General features: G+C 36.5%; 1 long non-coding RNA gene across 1 annotated transcript in view; it reads left to right on the top strand.

The window, feature by feature from the left end:
• Positions 1 to 1129: 1129 nt before the first annotated feature.
• Positions 1130 to 17153, top strand: part of LOC141583763 (uncharacterized) — a 259520-nt gene continuing 243496 nt past the window's right edge. The window contains exons 1-2 of the long non-coding RNA XR_012516655.1: positions 1130 to 1276; positions 6785 to 6874. This is a non-coding gene — a long non-coding RNA (uncharacterized LOC141583763). The remainder of the gene's footprint in view (positions 1277 to 6784; positions 6875 to 17153) is intronic.

The following is a 17153-nucleotide window of genomic DNA, read 5'->3' as shown; positions in this document are numbered from 1 at the left end:
TCTCAAACTTTCGACCTCAGGTGATCCACCCACCTTGGCCTTCCAAAGTGCTGAGATTACAGGCATGAGCCACCGTGCCTGGCCTAGGCAGCTATTCTATCCCATGAATTTAGGGATTGAGTGAAGAATCCCGCCTTCACAGGACTTATGTTCTAATGTCAATTTAGGGCACAGCACATTATGTTCTGCATATCAGATCTTCCCAGGAGTATTATGTGAGGTGGGAAGGGTAGTCACCTCCATAGATTGGATGAGACTCAAATATGCTTTCAAAACTATGGTATCATTGCTTTCTAAAATGTCACAAAACATACAAGGCAGAAGAATATTTGTGAAGTAAAAAGGTCAATATATTTAAAGAGATTTATAGCACTTATTTGCCTGATTAATTGGAAGAAGAAAAAGAGAGGAGGCGTAAGAGAAGGAGAAGGAAAAAGATGTACAAGAAAATGAGAAAACATTATTAAAAATAAAATTATCAATATATTTTCATCCAGATAAGTCTCATTAACAGTTTTCAAAGTAACATTCAAGTATATTTTTAAAATATATATTATACAGCTTTTATGGCTCCTTTTTGCTTTAATCTTATTTTACATAAAATAATAATGAGACCAGTAAGCAAAAAGTATGTGTAAGAATATTAATCACAGCCCTATTTACAATTGTCTGTTTAATCTGTCCAGCTTTTTATATTCAGCCTTTTAGTGCCATTATTTTTGTGATTTAAAAAGTATAACAACCACAACAGAAAACAAAATAATTTTGCTATGATAACATAGTAGCATTAACATTTTGATGTATTTTCTGTATCACTATATATTTCTTGAAAAAAATATTTGGACCATATTGTATATACAGTTGAGTGTTCTTTTCTTCCTTACAATCTAACTTTTTCCTAAGCTCTTTAAATATTTAATTAATTCATTATGTAAGCTGTATTTTTGAAATATTGTTACTTATTTTAATTATAAATATACACATGTACATGCATTTCCCTATGATATCCTGGTACTATGGTAATAAGTAATAGCTTTTATTTCACTGATTAATGCTCCATCTGCTAGTGAAGAATCCACTTTCTTTTTTTCCCATAATTCTTTCTGCAGCCACGTGGATATATGTCAAGTCTTCTTATCATCATGTCTAGCATGTTGTCACATGACATCCATCATTTTTCCTTGCCTCTTGTCTGCCTGTATGCCAGTGATCCTACCTAAGGGACACTGCTTCCAGAATCACTGCTTCAAACCTCCTGGCTGCCTCTATTACTATGGTAAGGTCAAAGTACAAAGCATCTCTGAGTACTCTGAAGCCAAACTAATACAATAAATAAAATTTTATTTATTATTAAACTATAGTTTATGATACTACATATTACATATCATATATTATTATAGTATATTAACTACAATTTTTGTTGTTGTTGCTGAGATGGAGTCTCGCTCTGTCACCCAGGCTGGAGTGCAGTGGCATGATCTGGACTCACTGTAACCTCCACCACCTGGCTTCAGGCAATTCTCCTGCCTCGGCCTCCTGAGTAGCTAGGATTACAGGTGCATACCACCACACCTGGCTTATTTCTGTATTTTTAGTAGAGATGAGGTTTCACCATATTGGTCAGGCTGGTCTCGAGCTCCTGACCTCAAGTGATCTTCCCCACCTCGGCCTTCCAAAGTGCTGGGATTACAGGTATGAGACACCACAGTTGGCCTCATATACAATACTTTTTTTTTTTTTTAAAGGAAGAGAGGCTTCTCTCAGAAGGAAAATAATTTTTTTCTTTCTTAAAATTACATATTTGGGTCCATAAAAGAGTACAACATATGCCCTAATCTGTAATAGGAATATTAACAATTATCTCTTTCACTTTTTAGGTATTGCTCTCTTATGGGATTTAGGTATCCATACAATAGAAACTGGGCTAAAACATGCATTTAGGAGGGACGCCATGTTTTATTTGGAATCGCTATGCCTCTTCAGCGACTAAGATTTTGTTATTAGGTGAACTTCCTGATACCTGGCCTTTTCTATCTCAATAATTACTTTTGTTTGCCAATATACATTGAAGAAAGAATAGCATTGGTTTAAACTGGGACTTGGCATATTTTTTCTAGTAAGTCCTTGTAATTCTTTGAAAGATTCTTACTAATATCTAACAATCCATTCTTGATGGAGAATGGGATGAAGGGATGTTTAATAGAGTCACTCTGTCTCTTCTCCTGGGGCAGGTTATCAGAGATGAAGACAATCTTTTGTCAACCACTGCAAAATGATGACTGCAATCCCAGCCTTAAACCTATGTAGATGAGTTTTGGCACTAGTGATATTTCTTGCTGTTTGTCTTGGGAATCTCAAACTCTACAACCTTGAGCTTTCCAACCTTGAGCTTTCCAACATTGGGCTTTCCAACCTTGAACTTTCTCTTAGACAACTTCGAGCTTTCTCTTAGACAGGCATGCCATTTTCTCAGGTAGGATGACTTCTGTTTCTGTGTAAGGCCATCCCATTCCTGATGTGGTATTGGAACTGATGCTGAATCAGTGGCTCAGAGACAATAGAATTGGATTTGTCAAGCCTCACAAACCTCTCTTTTCATCAAAGACTCTCTTTAGCCTCAGCTCCTCAACAGTTAATTATCAGAGAGCTAAAGGAACTAGATCTGTGAACCATGGAATCCTCTAGATGCTTCTATGGAAGTTGGTATGATACCTGGTAACGGCTCTATTCTCTGCCTTGGCTCTTTTTTCTGGTGTTCTTTTTCAACACATCAGAACAGAAGATGAAACATGACCCTTAAACATCTGATTTCTGAATTCATTTTTTCTGAGTTGAACATAAAAATCATAAAGGGGTATAGTTTACAAAAAAAGCAGACAAGCAAAAAACATACGAAAAAATGTTAGACTGCTTCATACATCGTGAAATGTAATGAATGAAACAACTATAGCATTTCGTTTCTTATCTGTCGTATTGACAAAAATCAAAAAGTTCAAAAATATCTTGAACTGGTGAGAACAAAATTATGCAAAAGCTTATATTGGTGCTGAGAAAGTACATGTGTTCCTCCTTAGCATCAATTTGACAACACATGTATACATTTAAATTTCTTGTATCTTTTGTTCCAAGAATTATAACAGTAAAACACACTTTATAGATATTCTCACTAAATTGTGCCAATATATGTATAAGGCCAATCATTTAATATTGTAATGTAGAAAAATGAGCAACAATCATTAAGGAAGAAACAAAAAGACCTGTATTCAACTGGAACTTCAATCAGCAAAGAAGTGAAAAACATGTTATCGAGAAGAATAAGGTATAGACTGAAAATGAAGGATTTCTAAGATATATTCAATGAAAAGGGCAACATAAAGAACAGAATGTGGAATGTGATTTGGGTCTGTGAAAATAAAAAAGAATCCATGTGGCATAATTTTTTTTCTAGAAAATGAAAGTTAACATTAATAGTTATTACCTTTGGGAAGATAGATTTGTTGGAGAAGAAAGGCTTACACTTTTCATTTGGAATCCCATGTGTCCTATAATACAACTCATATTTACTTTGTAAAGATGGCAGTAGGAGATATGTGAGTCTGGAGACCTAGGTTTTACTACACAAATATGCAGAACAAAATGTATGTGTCCATGTGAACTTTTAAAATTTTTATGTTTTTTTAAGATAATTATATGCTCACATGCAGTTAAGTAATAATGCAGGCAGGGTTTTGCGTATCTCTTTGTTCAGCCTTTTTGATGTTGCTAAATGAGTAAAGCTGTTTAAATATTTAAATACTTATTGATAAGGGAGCTGAGGTATTTCTAAGCATTACTGTAAAGCATACCTGAGGCAGGAGAGAGACTTTCAAAGATGACAACACATTAGAATCACTTGGGAACTTTTAAAAACCACTAATGCTCAGGCCTCACATTATGCCAGTTAAATCAGAATCTTTTGTGGAAGCTGGGAGTAGACACATATAACATTTGTAAAGTTTGCTAAGTGATTTCCAACATGCAACCAGAGTTGAGAACTATTGGATATATTTCTCAAACTTAAGTGTACATAAGAATCACCTGAGAGTCTTATGAAACTGTAGATTCTAATTCTAGAGATCTGTGAGTCTGCGTTTCTAACGAGCTTCAGGTTGATGATAACGCTGGTCACCTGCAGACGGCACTTAGCGTTGCAAAGGCCTATGGGTACAAGCTGGTGTTTGCTGAGATCTTGGATTTTGAAATTCATAGAGTTCCATTTGAGGATCTACGAACTGTGGAGGTAGAAGAAATGTGAGCTGGGGAATGGAAGTAGAAGGGAGGAGGAGTGGGGAGTGTGATGGGTAAAGAAGAAAGAGTGCTGGTGAACAAAGAGTAGCTAGATAGTACATACAGTAGCAGATAGGTTCTTTTTAAGGTCCTTCCTTTGAAAAGAATTATTGTTGCACTTTGGGAGGCTGAGGCAGGCGTGTCATAAAATCAGGAGTTTGAGACCATCCTGGCCAATAAGATGAAACCCCATCTCTACTAAAAATATAAAAAGCCGGGCTTGGTGGTGGGCACCTATAGTTTCAGCTACTCAGGAAGCTGAGGCAGAAGAATCACTTGAACCCAGGAGGAGGTGGTTTCAGTGAGCCACTGCACTCCAGCCTGGGTGACAGAGAGAGACTCTGTATAAAAAAAAAAAAAATTGTCCTTTGGAAAGACTTTGTTTAAAATTTCACCATTATCCTAAGCAATCATTAGACCTGTAGAAAAATCACACTTTTGAAGAAAAGTTTTGGATTTGTTCCCTGAGAAAATGTGAATGCCTTAATGAACGTAGTGCTCAGTTCAGTCTTAGCAAGCACATTAACATTATAATGGCTCTAAACATGGAAGCAAGGTTACGGGCAAGGAGGGCACACAGTTGAATGGTGTCAAATATTTATTGAGCACCCAATACCTGCCAAGAACTTTCAGTTGTATTACCCAATTTAATTTTTACAAAAATTCTATCAGCTACGTAAGTTTTCATATTCTCATCTGGAGATGAGGAAGCTGAATCTAAAGCAATCAAGCATTCGAATTATTTCACAAGGTCACATAAATATAAAACAGCAGAGTTAGTATCTATACTCAGATGTTTTTACTCCAAGTTCAATTTACCTTCCTTTCAACTAGGAAAACCTGACCTTACAGAAAGAGCAGATAGGATGAAAAATTGAGAAAAATAATAAGTATTTGATTGCAACAAAAGATGGAGCTAATATGTTGATTATAGAAACATTTTTGAAAAAGAGCATTGAATTTCAAGAACATAATAAATTTCAAGTTTAAAATGTGATCTTGAAAACTGTGAAGGATTTGCTAATAGACTACTCCAATAAAAAGTTAAACTATTATCAAATAAATTTAAGAGTAGTGAGAACATAGTAAGATATTTAGAAAGTTCCTTTCCCTAAGGATTCCCTAAAATTAAAAATAATTCTTCGGTTCCCCTGACTTGTTTGCTCATAACTGTATGATAAGCAAAAGCTCTTGTGCAAAGTTACTGGTGTCAAGAACTACACAAAATATTACCCTGAGAATAGAGAGGATGTGTGAGTAAACGTGTGTGTTGAGGGGTTAGAAGAAATCCAAGTTAAGAAAAGTGGGCAAAGACATTTTAGTATCAAGGTTGAAATCGGAAAATATGGAAAGAGAATTTGTTCCTATGTACCAGAGGGAATAGACCTATGTCATTCTGAGGGAGGTTGGAAAGACAGATATTATCTACCATCTGTTTGTTCACCTTGAGGAGCTTAACTAATGAGATCTTGGATTTGCCCCTATCGTTTGGCAAATAGTTGTGGGAGGACTCTCAAGGTTCACTCTGAAACTCCAAAATTCCTTGATGTGTCTGTCAGGACCGTTTTGTTGCTGTAGGAGGTTGAAAGAGGTCACTGTTTGTGAAAACTCATTAACATTCATCCTGCAGGACCTACAGAGCAGCCCGGAAACCAGTGTTGGCCACCCAGTCAAATTGATTGCTATTGGCATCCAAGCTATGCACGACATTTCCGTGTGTTTATGGGTTGTAACCATGGATGAGTTGCACAGTTGAACTTTTTATTTAATCTCACCTTTTTAGCATACATTATTAGGTTAGTTTAGTTTTTAGATTCTCACCTCTTCAAAATTACTCACAGCAGTTTGAAATACGCACCTTCAAAAATATATGAGCTCATATTCATTTGTTTGACAGGAATGATCCAAGATAACCCACCAAAAAATGATTCATAGGTCAAAGTCCCCTGATACCCTGAAGCCCCTGATAACTAAAGATCTTGGCTTAAAGTAGACCTATTTTGTGGTGATTTCCACTTGACTGAAAATGGTATGATCGCATGTTTCCAGTGCTAAGATGGTAAGAAGACTGCTGTAGGTCACAGTCATCTACCAAGAATATGTAGAATAAATTTTAGATCATGCTAAAATAGATAGAATTTTGCTCTCATGCTGGAAGCCAGTTCAACATCCTCATGCATCTACCATATCTATAAAAATGCCAGTAGTGGTTATGATTTAATTTAGTTTGGATCTGTGTCCCCACCAAATCAGTGTCAGATTGTAATCCGTAATGTTGACTGTGAGGCTTAGCGGAAGGTGACTGGATCATGGGGCAGCTTTCCCACGAATGATTTAGTACCATCTCCTGGGTCGGTTCTGTCCTCGCCAATAGCGAGTGAGTTCTCATGAGATCTGGTCATTGAAAGTGTGTGGCACCTCCTGGCTCATCTCTCTCGCTTCTGCTCCCGCCGTGTAGGATGGCTGCTCTCTCTGTGCCTTCTGCCATGATTGGAAGCTTCCTGAGGCCTCCCAAGAAGCAGAAGCCGCTATACTTCCTGAACAGACTGTGAGTCCATTCAACCTCTTTTCTTTATAAATTACCCAATCTCAGGTATTTCTTTATAACAATGCAAGAATGGATGAATACATGATTCTTTCCAGGAATTTACCCTGGACTCTCCTTGCCTCTGTCTTTGATGCTCTGCCCTGTTCTCAGGTAGGTACATTGTCATTGCTTCTCCTCCCGGCTTTTGAACTTGGAGTGGTTTAATTTCCCTTTTTAATCCTGCAAGGTATCTCTTGTGATTAATTTTCCGCTCTGGGAAGATGCTCCCCTCTATTTTACCTCTCAAAACTTAGGCCTAGTGCCAGGTTTTAGTTAGCCCCTTGTCAGCCCCTCCCTCCCTTCCAGAGTGAAAAAGGCTCAGGTCAATGTATTATAATTACAATGTGTTGAAGTTATTTCCAAGACACTGGATGCAGATATGTGAAGAGATACTGAGTGGTGAAATATGAAGACTAATATTTCTATCACTACTGTCTAGACATACATAATGACAATGAGATCAAAGAAAACGAGAGCAGCCTAGGGAAGCCTGTTCCATCCCATTTGACAATTCTGATTTATAACTAAACCTGACTGATCTTCGTTATCAATGAATAATGAGTTATTACTGAGGATGTAGAAAAACAAATGAGAAAGAATCTGCCAAAAAAGCTTCAAACCAAACATACAACTTTATTCTCTTGTTTTTTCTCTAGTTCTAGACTCAGGCATTTTGTGAAACTCTGTGAAAATGTTCAAGAATAGAACTCAATATGTTGTACCCAACCTGAAAAATCTAAATTTTAATTCTAAAAATTAAAGAAAAGGAATCTTTTAGGTTTGTTCCTTCAATCTGTTTCATGCAAAAGCATAGCTAAAGCCTATACTTACTGTTATCATAATTACTTTTTATTTAAACACGAATTTTTTGGTTATTATCACAAAAACATCTGGCTTTTTATATGTGTTCATATGTGAATAAATGTACCTTAGATATCTAATGTATGTTTATATGTGAATAAATATATATTAAATATCTAATGTAGGAATGACAGTTTCTTTCATATCTTCTTATTGAGTGAATTTTAAAACACTTATAAAGCCATTGGGGTGATATTCCATATTCCATTGATTAAAACCTTAATGAATCCCTCTTGCCTTCAGATATGCTATACTTTTTAACAGTGTTCCACGGTTCTTGAATATTTTTTTTTTTTTTTTTTTTTTTGAGACAGAGTCTCTCTCTGTTGCCCAGAGTGAACTGTAGTGGTACAATCTTGGCTCACTACAACCTCTGCCTTCTGGGTTCAAGCAATTGTCCTGCCTCAGCTTCCCAAGTAGCTGGGATTACAGGCGCCTGCCACCATGCCTGGCTAATTTTTGTACTTTTAGTAGAGATGCGGTTTTACCACATTGGCCAGCATAGTCTCAAACTCCTAATCGCAAGTGATCCTCCTGCCTCAGCCTCCCAAAGTGCTGGAATTATAGGCATGAGCCACTGTTGAATGTTTTATTCTGTATTTCTTTTCTGTTCTTTTTTTCTCTTTGTGTTTCAGTTTGGGAAGTCTCTTATTACCTATCTTCAAATCCACTGATTCTTTCTTTGTCTACATCGAGTCTATGGATGCGCTTGTATGAGTCAATCTTCACTTTTTTTAGCATTTATTTTCCATTTTTTTCTTTATAGTTTCCATGTCTCTGTTGACATTATCCATTTCCCCTTTAAATGTGACACTCATTTCTGCACAGTAGACAAATGTTCATATAATTTTTTTTGTCTCTTCTTGCTTCACACTACAAACTGTAGTTGTAATCAAATTACTTCATGTTACCTGAAAAAAAAAATGCTTTCTATTTCCAGCTTTAATGAAATGCGTGTATTTCAAAATCAAGCTCAAACATTACTCGGTGATGACTTCCTGGTCTGATTTTATCAGTCCTTGGCATGACTGGTGGCTTCTTCCTATGCTTGACCAAAATACTTTCTATATACCTTTGTATGCACATTACACTCTATGATATCTATTGCTATTATATTGTTATATGTTTTATATGATATCATTATATCTATTGTTAGATGTCTATCTCTTTTGTAAGACTATAAAATCCTAAAGAATATGGAAGACATTTTATCCATATTTATAATTCCAGGCACATACTCAACATTTTACATGAATACTCTGTCTTATTCCCACAAGCATGTGAGAAGCTTAGAGGAAAACATGAGCAACAAAAGAGTGGTAAATTATAAATAGAAATATAGAATCTGAACAAGTAGAAGTGCATATTTCAAGTTTAAAACTTGAAATCCTATAAAATAAATGCCCAAATATACAGACAATTTAAAGACACAATTGAGCTTCAAATTTCTGAGCTTCTAGAAGACAAAAAATTAAAATGACACACATGGTATTTTAGGTAGCTATTGCCAAAACATTGAAATATAATAGCATTGAAAAAAAAACACATTGGTAGCTCATGCTGTTTACTTATATATCTGTGGGTGAGTGTAAGCAATTCTGTTAACTTCAACTGAGCTAAAATCTATGGTTTGACTGGGTATTATTTCTGTGATTTTCTGTTTCAAGCTGCCGGTGTGAAACAGAAAATGCTCCAGTGTTTCACAGCCTCCTTGGACATGTGAGTTAAGCCAGATCATGTTCTCATGGCAATGCAAGGGTCAAGCAGACAGGCCCAATATCACAGGCACTTTTAAGCCTTTGGCACTTTTAAGAAATTCCATTGCCTGAGTAAGTAATATGGTCAAACCCAATATCAAGAGACAGACAAACTGTCTGCTGTCTACTTCCATGGAGGTGGCACCAAAAACCATAAAAAATTCGCTATCATAATCTAGTTATATATGAGAAAATATTGCTTGTTTAAGAGGAAAGGTATTACTTAGTAAGGGGAAATAAAATGCTACCAAGTCCTGTATGCTAAGAATTATTTCTCAAATGCTATTTTATATGTGTCGTTCTTAGGGGTACAGTGGATGTATGACTGATGATATTTCCCAAGTCTGTTGGTTTTAAAGTTGTATTGCTATTTCTTGAGGTTAACCTAATTCAAACAGACGCCTATTTTGTGGTGGTTGTCTCATGTTCCATGTTTAATTAGATTTCCATGGCCGTGTCAGAAATGGAAGACAATATCTTTATTTCCATTTTAGATGAGGAAACATTACTCAGTGACATTGAGCAATTTTCCCAGTACTGAAGATTCATTAATGATTCAACTTAGATATCATCAACTGTATCACAATGTTGTTAATTCTAAGATAACATGTTATCTTTCAAAGGCCTAAGACCATATTAATTCTGAAATGGGTAACAATAGTATTAATAGGAGTTACAGTCATATATAAGATTCATAGATGTGTGCAATATTAACATGGCTTGTCACTAGCTGTTTTTGTTTTACCCTCATAAAAATTCACAATCATGTCTAGATTTATTTTTTTGCACATAGCTATATAGTTGTCACAGCACTATTTGTTAAAAAGATTATCCTTTCTCTGTTGAATTCTCTTTGCTCTTTTGTCAAAGATCATTTGGGTATATTTGTGTTAGTTTGCTTCTGGGTTCCTTATTTTCCATTGACATGTCTAGGCTTTTCCACCCAACCGTGCTGTGTTGATTATTGTAGCTTTACAGTGATTCACGTGGTATAATTCTCCCATTTTGTTCTTCTCCTCTTCAGTATCATGTTGACTATTCTGGATCTTTATTCTATTGATTCTATACACATTTTATTAGATTTATTTCTAAGCACTTCTTCTTTGAGTGCTGATATAAATGGTATTGGGTTTTTTATTTCAAATTTAAATTTTCCATTGTTGGCATATAGAAAAGCAATTGATATATCCTGCAGCTCTGTTTTAATTGCTTATTAGTTACAGGATTTGTTGTTGTTGATTCATTGGGATTTTCTGCATAGGCAAGCACGTCATTTGCAAAAACAAACAAATGAAAACAATATTATTATTTCTAATCTGTATACCTTTTATTTTGTTTCTTGTCTTATTACCTGTGTTAGGACTTTGCCTATGGTATTGAATCGTAGTAGTGAAAGAGACATCCTTGCCTTGTTTCCAATGTTGGGAGAACAGGATCTAGTTTCTCATGATCGAAAATGATATTATTTGTAAGTTTTTTTTAGGTGTTCTTTATCAAGTTTTAGAAATTCCCCTCTATTTCTAGCTTGAGAGTTTTAAAATTGTGAATCATTGTTGGATTTTGTCAAATGCTTTTTCTGCATCAACTAATATGACCATCTGATTTTTCTTCTTTTTTAATATGGTGAGTTAGATAAATTAATTTTCAAATGTTGAACCAGACTTTGGGGAACTTGGAATTAATTCTACTTGGTTGTAGTTTTAATTCTTTTTATACATTGCTGAATTCTACTTTCTTAGTTCCATAAATCTCTTAAATAAAACCCATTATTTCCAAATTCAGAATGACCTGCATCCCTGGTACCAGAGATTATATGTAGCAAAGACAAATAAATTACTCAATATTGGTTTCTTGAATAAAAATTAATAATAATTGAATTGAAGTTAGATCTAACAAAAACTTTGAACTTCAAAGACAAACCAATAGATCACCAATGAATTTAATTAAACATATTTTAGTTTTCCATGGACTGATGAAAAATTTGTTCTAGAATAGGGTTTAGAAGTTGCTAGTTAAAGAACTTGCAACCCCCATTTATTGATAGGGATTTTTTTCTTCTCAAGGCATACTTTCTTGAGCCCTCAGAAATCTGTAAATAGATTTTCTCTTCTTCTACTTGTATACTGAATTTCCAATCTTATTTAGTGTGACTCTCAATAAAAACCCCAGATAATATCCTCTTTATGTAAAAGTTAGCTGTGATTTTTCTCAAGTGAGATGCTTGTCTTAGCCTCAGAAAGGCAAAAGCCAGGCATCTGTAGATGTGTTGTTGAATATTATCTTTTAGGAGACATTTCTGACAAAGAGGCCAAGAATATTAGTTTGGGTCTCTGGGGGAAAGAGCTGATCCATTTAAGTCTTACCTAAAGACACATTAATGAAGGGACTATTTACAAAGTCATGGGCATGATTTAGGGAATCAATAAGGGACGGTGAAGCTCCCAGGGACAGCAACAGCTGGAGCTCTCAGAGCTGGTCACCCTTAGAGCTGAAATGGACAAAGACCCTAATGGTGTTACCACAACCCAGTGAGAGCTGCAGTTGAGGAAGAGAGGCTGATCAACCACTGGTTAAGAAAGGATGATATGGATAAAAATGCAGTGCTCTGAATTTCCATGCTTCAAGCTGTGTGTATGAGTTTTCTTTTGCTGCTGAAACAAATTACTACAAACTAAGTAGCTTAAAACAACACAATATTTTTATGTTACAGTTCTGTAACTATAAAATAAGCAGCTTGATTTTAGCATAGTTCAACCCTGTCAGACTTCTGTAAGAAATGTAGGGCTGCATTTTCTCTTGAAGGCTCAAGTGGGGGAGTCCATTTCTAACTTTTCCAGCTACTAGAGGGCTTGTGGCCACTTCCTCTATCTTCAAAAGCCAGAGTGCTGGTTGAATTCTTTTACCATTGCGTTACTGTGGCTGCCTCTTCTGCCTCCTCCTCTATTCTTAAAAAACTTGTGATTACTGTAAGCTCATTTGGATAATCCAAGACAATCTCTTATCTTAATATCAGCTGATTAGGAACCTTAATTCTATCTGCAACTTTAATTCTTCTTTTTCATGTAACCTAACATTTTCACAGGTTCCAGGGGTTAGGCTGTGGATAATTTTGGAAACTGTTGTTCTGGCTATCATACTGTTGAAGTTCAAAACTCTCTCTGAGATAAATGTTTATATTCTTGTGATCACTCATAATTCTTATTTCCTGTCTTTACTAAATTTTTGTCTGATTCTATGACTCTTGCAATAGTCAGAGAATCAGACAAAAATGGTATTTCCTTACCCTTGTGCTAACAAAAATACAAAACAGAACCCCTTTCTTTAAACGTCATTCCACCTTCAAATAAATTTGTAAAGGAAATTATTGTCTATATTGGAAATTTTTGAGAGGATATATTACTTTTCCAATCTCATTCTGTTGGTTGTTCAACTACTACAGTTTCTCAATGGGCATTGATTACTTCACTGGCCTGGTCCCCAACCTTCCTTCATAACATTGATCCTGTATTTATTTCCTCATTATGCTGCTTTATTGTCTTTTTGCTTCTCCTCACTCCCAGGTGTGCTACGTATTCCTCTCACTTGTTCATGCAGTGACCCTTGGCTGACTCTTCTGTTGCCTATTGCTGTATTTTTCTAAAAGGAACCATGGTGAGAGCTACTATAATACATTTCTCTTCATTTGATATGATATGGATCTGTAGTGCTCACTGAAATGCAATCCCCAATGCTGGACATGGGGCCTGGCGGGAGGTGATTGGATCGTGGATCAGTTTCTCAAGAATGGTTTAGCACCATCCCCCTTGGCACTGTTGTCACAGTAATGAGTGAGTGAGTTATCACAAGGTCTGGTTGTTTAGAAGTGTGTTGGACCTCCCTCATCTCACTCTTCCTCCTGCTCTGATCATGTGATGTGTCTCGTGTCTGCTCCCCCTTAGCCTTTTGCCATGATTGTAAGTTTTCCGAGCCCTCTCTGGAAGCCAAGGAGATGTCGCTGAGCTGTTGTACAGCAGAACTGTGAGCTGATGTAGCTCTTTTCTTTATACATCACCCAGTCTCAGGTATTTCTTTATTGCAGTATGAGAATGGACTGATGCACCATTGATAGCAAACACATCATCAAATCCTGTTTATGCCCTTCTTTCACGAATGGTCAGCTCCCTTCCTCTATCACTTTGGTCTGAAGGATCTATTTTGTTTGAAGGAATAAAGCAGTCAGTAAAATAAAAGCTTTATTATTGTTAATATCAGTGGTGAGATTTGTTTATCTCAATAAAATGTTTCAGTTCAGTGAAAATGACATCACAAGAACATTTTCTGAGACAAATATTGTGGTATGGCTGCTCAACCTCAACTTCCTTCTTCTTTCCTTCCTTTAAAGAGCTGGAAATGTAAATATTTCCCCAGTCTTCCTGACAGCCGGGATGTCTGAAAACATTCTGACCAATAAAATGCTGTATTAATTTGTTAGGACTGTCATAACAAAATACCACAGACAGTTTCCTTTAATGACAGAAATTTATTTTCTCATAATTCTGGAGGCTGGAAGTCCAAAATCCAAGAGTCGATAGAGTTGGTTTATTATTTTTTATTATTTTCAAGCCTCTCTCCTTAACTTGCAGAAGGCTGCCTTCTGCTTGTAGAGGAAAGACTACCTGTAACCCTTCATAGTCTTTCCTATGTGTGTGATTATCTCTGATGTCTAATATGTGTGTGTGTGTGTGTGTGTGTGTGTGTGTCCAAATTTCCTCTTTTTAAAAAATACAGCTCAGATTGAATGAAGGCCAGCCCAGATGACTTTATTTAACCTTAATTACCTCTTTGCGACCTCTATGTTCAAATACAGTTACATCCCATACTGGGAGTTAGGGTTTCAACATATTATTTTTAAGAGGACACAACCTTATAACAGATGCTAAGCATAAGTCTGTGAGAGTAGCCTCCAGAAAACTAACTTTTTTTTTTTTTGAGAAAAAGTTTTGCTTTTTTCTGCCCAGGCTGGAGTGCAATGGCATGATCTTGGCTCACTGCAACCTCTACCTCCTGAGTTGAAGTGATTCTCCTGCTTCAGCCTCCCAAGTAGTTGGGATTACAGGCACACACCATCATGCCTGGCTAAATTTTGTATTTTTAGTAGAGACAGGATTTCACCATGTTTACCAGGCTGGTCTTGAACTCCTGACCTCAGATGATCCATCCAGCTTGGCCTCCCAAAGTGCTGGGATTACAGACCTGAACACCTAACCTGAAAACTAAATTCTTACTAAGATGGATAGACATAGTTGCTATGACCTCTCTTCTCTCTTTTCTTGATTGAATAAAGGTGTGACAGATGGAGGTAGCAAAGTCATCATGTGATCCTGAAATAAAGACTTAGTGAGCCAAAGATATGTCAGAACTTAGATCATAGAGTCCAAAATTAATATCAGTAGCCATATACCTCCAGACTTCTTGTTATATTAAGTGAATAAACTGATTCATTTAAGCCTTTTTAGCACAGCATTTTATTACTTGCTTCTGTACAGAATCTCATCTAATTAATTTCTGTGTTAAGGATGTTGTGAATTTTAATTATTAAGTTTTGATTATTAGCACAAATGAAGACATGGTGTCCCTTTAAATCAGGATTCCGTCAGAAAACAGAGTTCACCCCAAAGAGACTGTAATGGAAGAGTTACATATACTAGATAGGGATAAGGAGAGAAATAGGGATGGCGAGCCACCCAGAGATGACAAGTAGAAGAAAACTGTCACCCTGAAATCAAAAGGACAAGGTAAGAAAAATGAATTATTTTGCCGCAGTGGAAGCTGAACCTATGGAAGAGTGGCTGCAGGTGGAGCCTATAGACATAGAGAGTCATAGCTACAGCAGCCAGAGGCATGGCAAGGAAACAGAGAAGGAGCAGAGAAGAAAACCTGTAGTCTCTGTCTTCCTGCCTTTGGATTGCCAGCCCACCTGGGGCTCCAGTGTCCAAACCAACTGGAAGCTTTTGGTCAGGGAAGCCTGGTGAATGGAGTCCATCAATGTCAGTATCCCGGTGAAAGTGCAGCAGAGAGAAAGGCAGAGAATGAACCTTGGAGAAGTACAGGGGAAAGGCAAAGCAATCAGCACAACGTCCCAGAAAACTTTAGCCTCATTCTGGCCATTTTTCATTTCCGTTACTATTTGACATAGTACAAGCCAGTAGCTCTTCTCTGATATGAAATATCCATCCTTTAACTTGAACTGCACAAACCTATAAATTAAATTTAGCTATCCTTGGGAAATGAGATTTGACTAAAAGGCCTATGAATGAAGTATCTGCGATAATACAAATTGAGGAACTGCAGCTTATAATCAGTTGTCGTCCATCAGAATATTAAAAATATGAACTCAAAGCTGCATCCTTGGTAAACCTTGGTTTTAATCCAATAATGATGTGAAAATGCTGTTTAAAAGCAATTCAAAGGGGTGAGAATCTCAGTTTCTGTACCAGTAAAATAAATGGAACTGATCTCATCAATTGTATTAGAGGACTCTAAGAATAAGAAAAAATATTAGTCATAGATTGTTTTAGACTAGAAAGTAATCATTCTTATTATGAACATGGTAATTAGGTTAAAGACTGTATGTTGATGATAGTCAAAATTTATTAAATACCTTTCATACGTGAGACAAATCCTCCCTTCCTACCTCCTTCCATCCCTCCCTCCCTCCTTCTTTCCCTCCTTCCTTCCTTCCTTCCCTCCTTCCTTCCCTCCTTCCCTCCTTCCCTCTTTCTCTCCTACCTGTTCCTTGCCTTCCTGACTCTCTGCCTTCCTGCCTTCCAGCCCTCAACAAACATTTCCTGGTTTTGTGTTAGTTATTGGAAATAAAAAATACTGTGGTATTACAGGTAGAGGCACATAACTTAAACTTGGGGCAGGAAAGTATTCTAGAAGGAGGTGGAACCTGTTCTGAAATTTGAAGATCATACAGAGCTAGCTGTGGGAAGAAATAGCGGGGGAAGTATTACAAACCAAGAAAAAAGACAATGAAGGCACTGTGTTGTGTGCTTTAAAAATACTGCAAATATGTAAGTATGCAAAAAATACATAGAATGAAGGATGGGGGCAATCAAGGGTAGAGGAATATAGGTCTAAGAGGGATTTGTCTAACTTGCTGGAGTATGAATTTGAAACTAAATGCCTGAGAGTCACTGTATAATTTGCCAAACTAGGAAACTTTGAAGAATGAGAGTTGGCGCTATTAATAATTACTCTGGGAGAAAAGTTGTAAACTTACACTGTCCAGGCCAACTGGGATTTACTTTTACTTTAAGAATTAGAGACACATTAAAGTATTTTAAGGAGAGATGTGGTATGATAAGAATTGCCCTCTAGGGTAAATCACTTTGAAACCTATTAGAATAATCATCTGGGCAGATACTGATGCCCTGGGCCAAGGCAGCAGCACCAGGGTTGGCTACGAAGTACTAGATTTGTAAAATATAAAGTAAGTAGTATTAACAGGACTGGACCTGGAGTGTGAGAAAATGTCAATATCTCCCAGATCACTTGTGCAAGACAGTAGTCCCAAATTCTTGATTAATAACAGTAATTTTTGATATCCACAGCCGGCATAACTAGAAAGATTCAAAAAT

The sequence above is a fragment of the Saimiri boliviensis genome, chromosome 2, assembly GCF_048565385.1.
Source record: "Saimiri boliviensis isolate mSaiBol1 chromosome 2, mSaiBol1.pri, whole genome shotgun sequence".
Classification (NCBI taxonomy): Eukaryota; Metazoa; Chordata; class Mammalia; order Primates; family Cebidae; genus Saimiri; species Saimiri boliviensis.
Note: the sequence above shows the minus strand (reverse complement) of the source record. Positions and strands in the feature narration are given on the sequence as shown.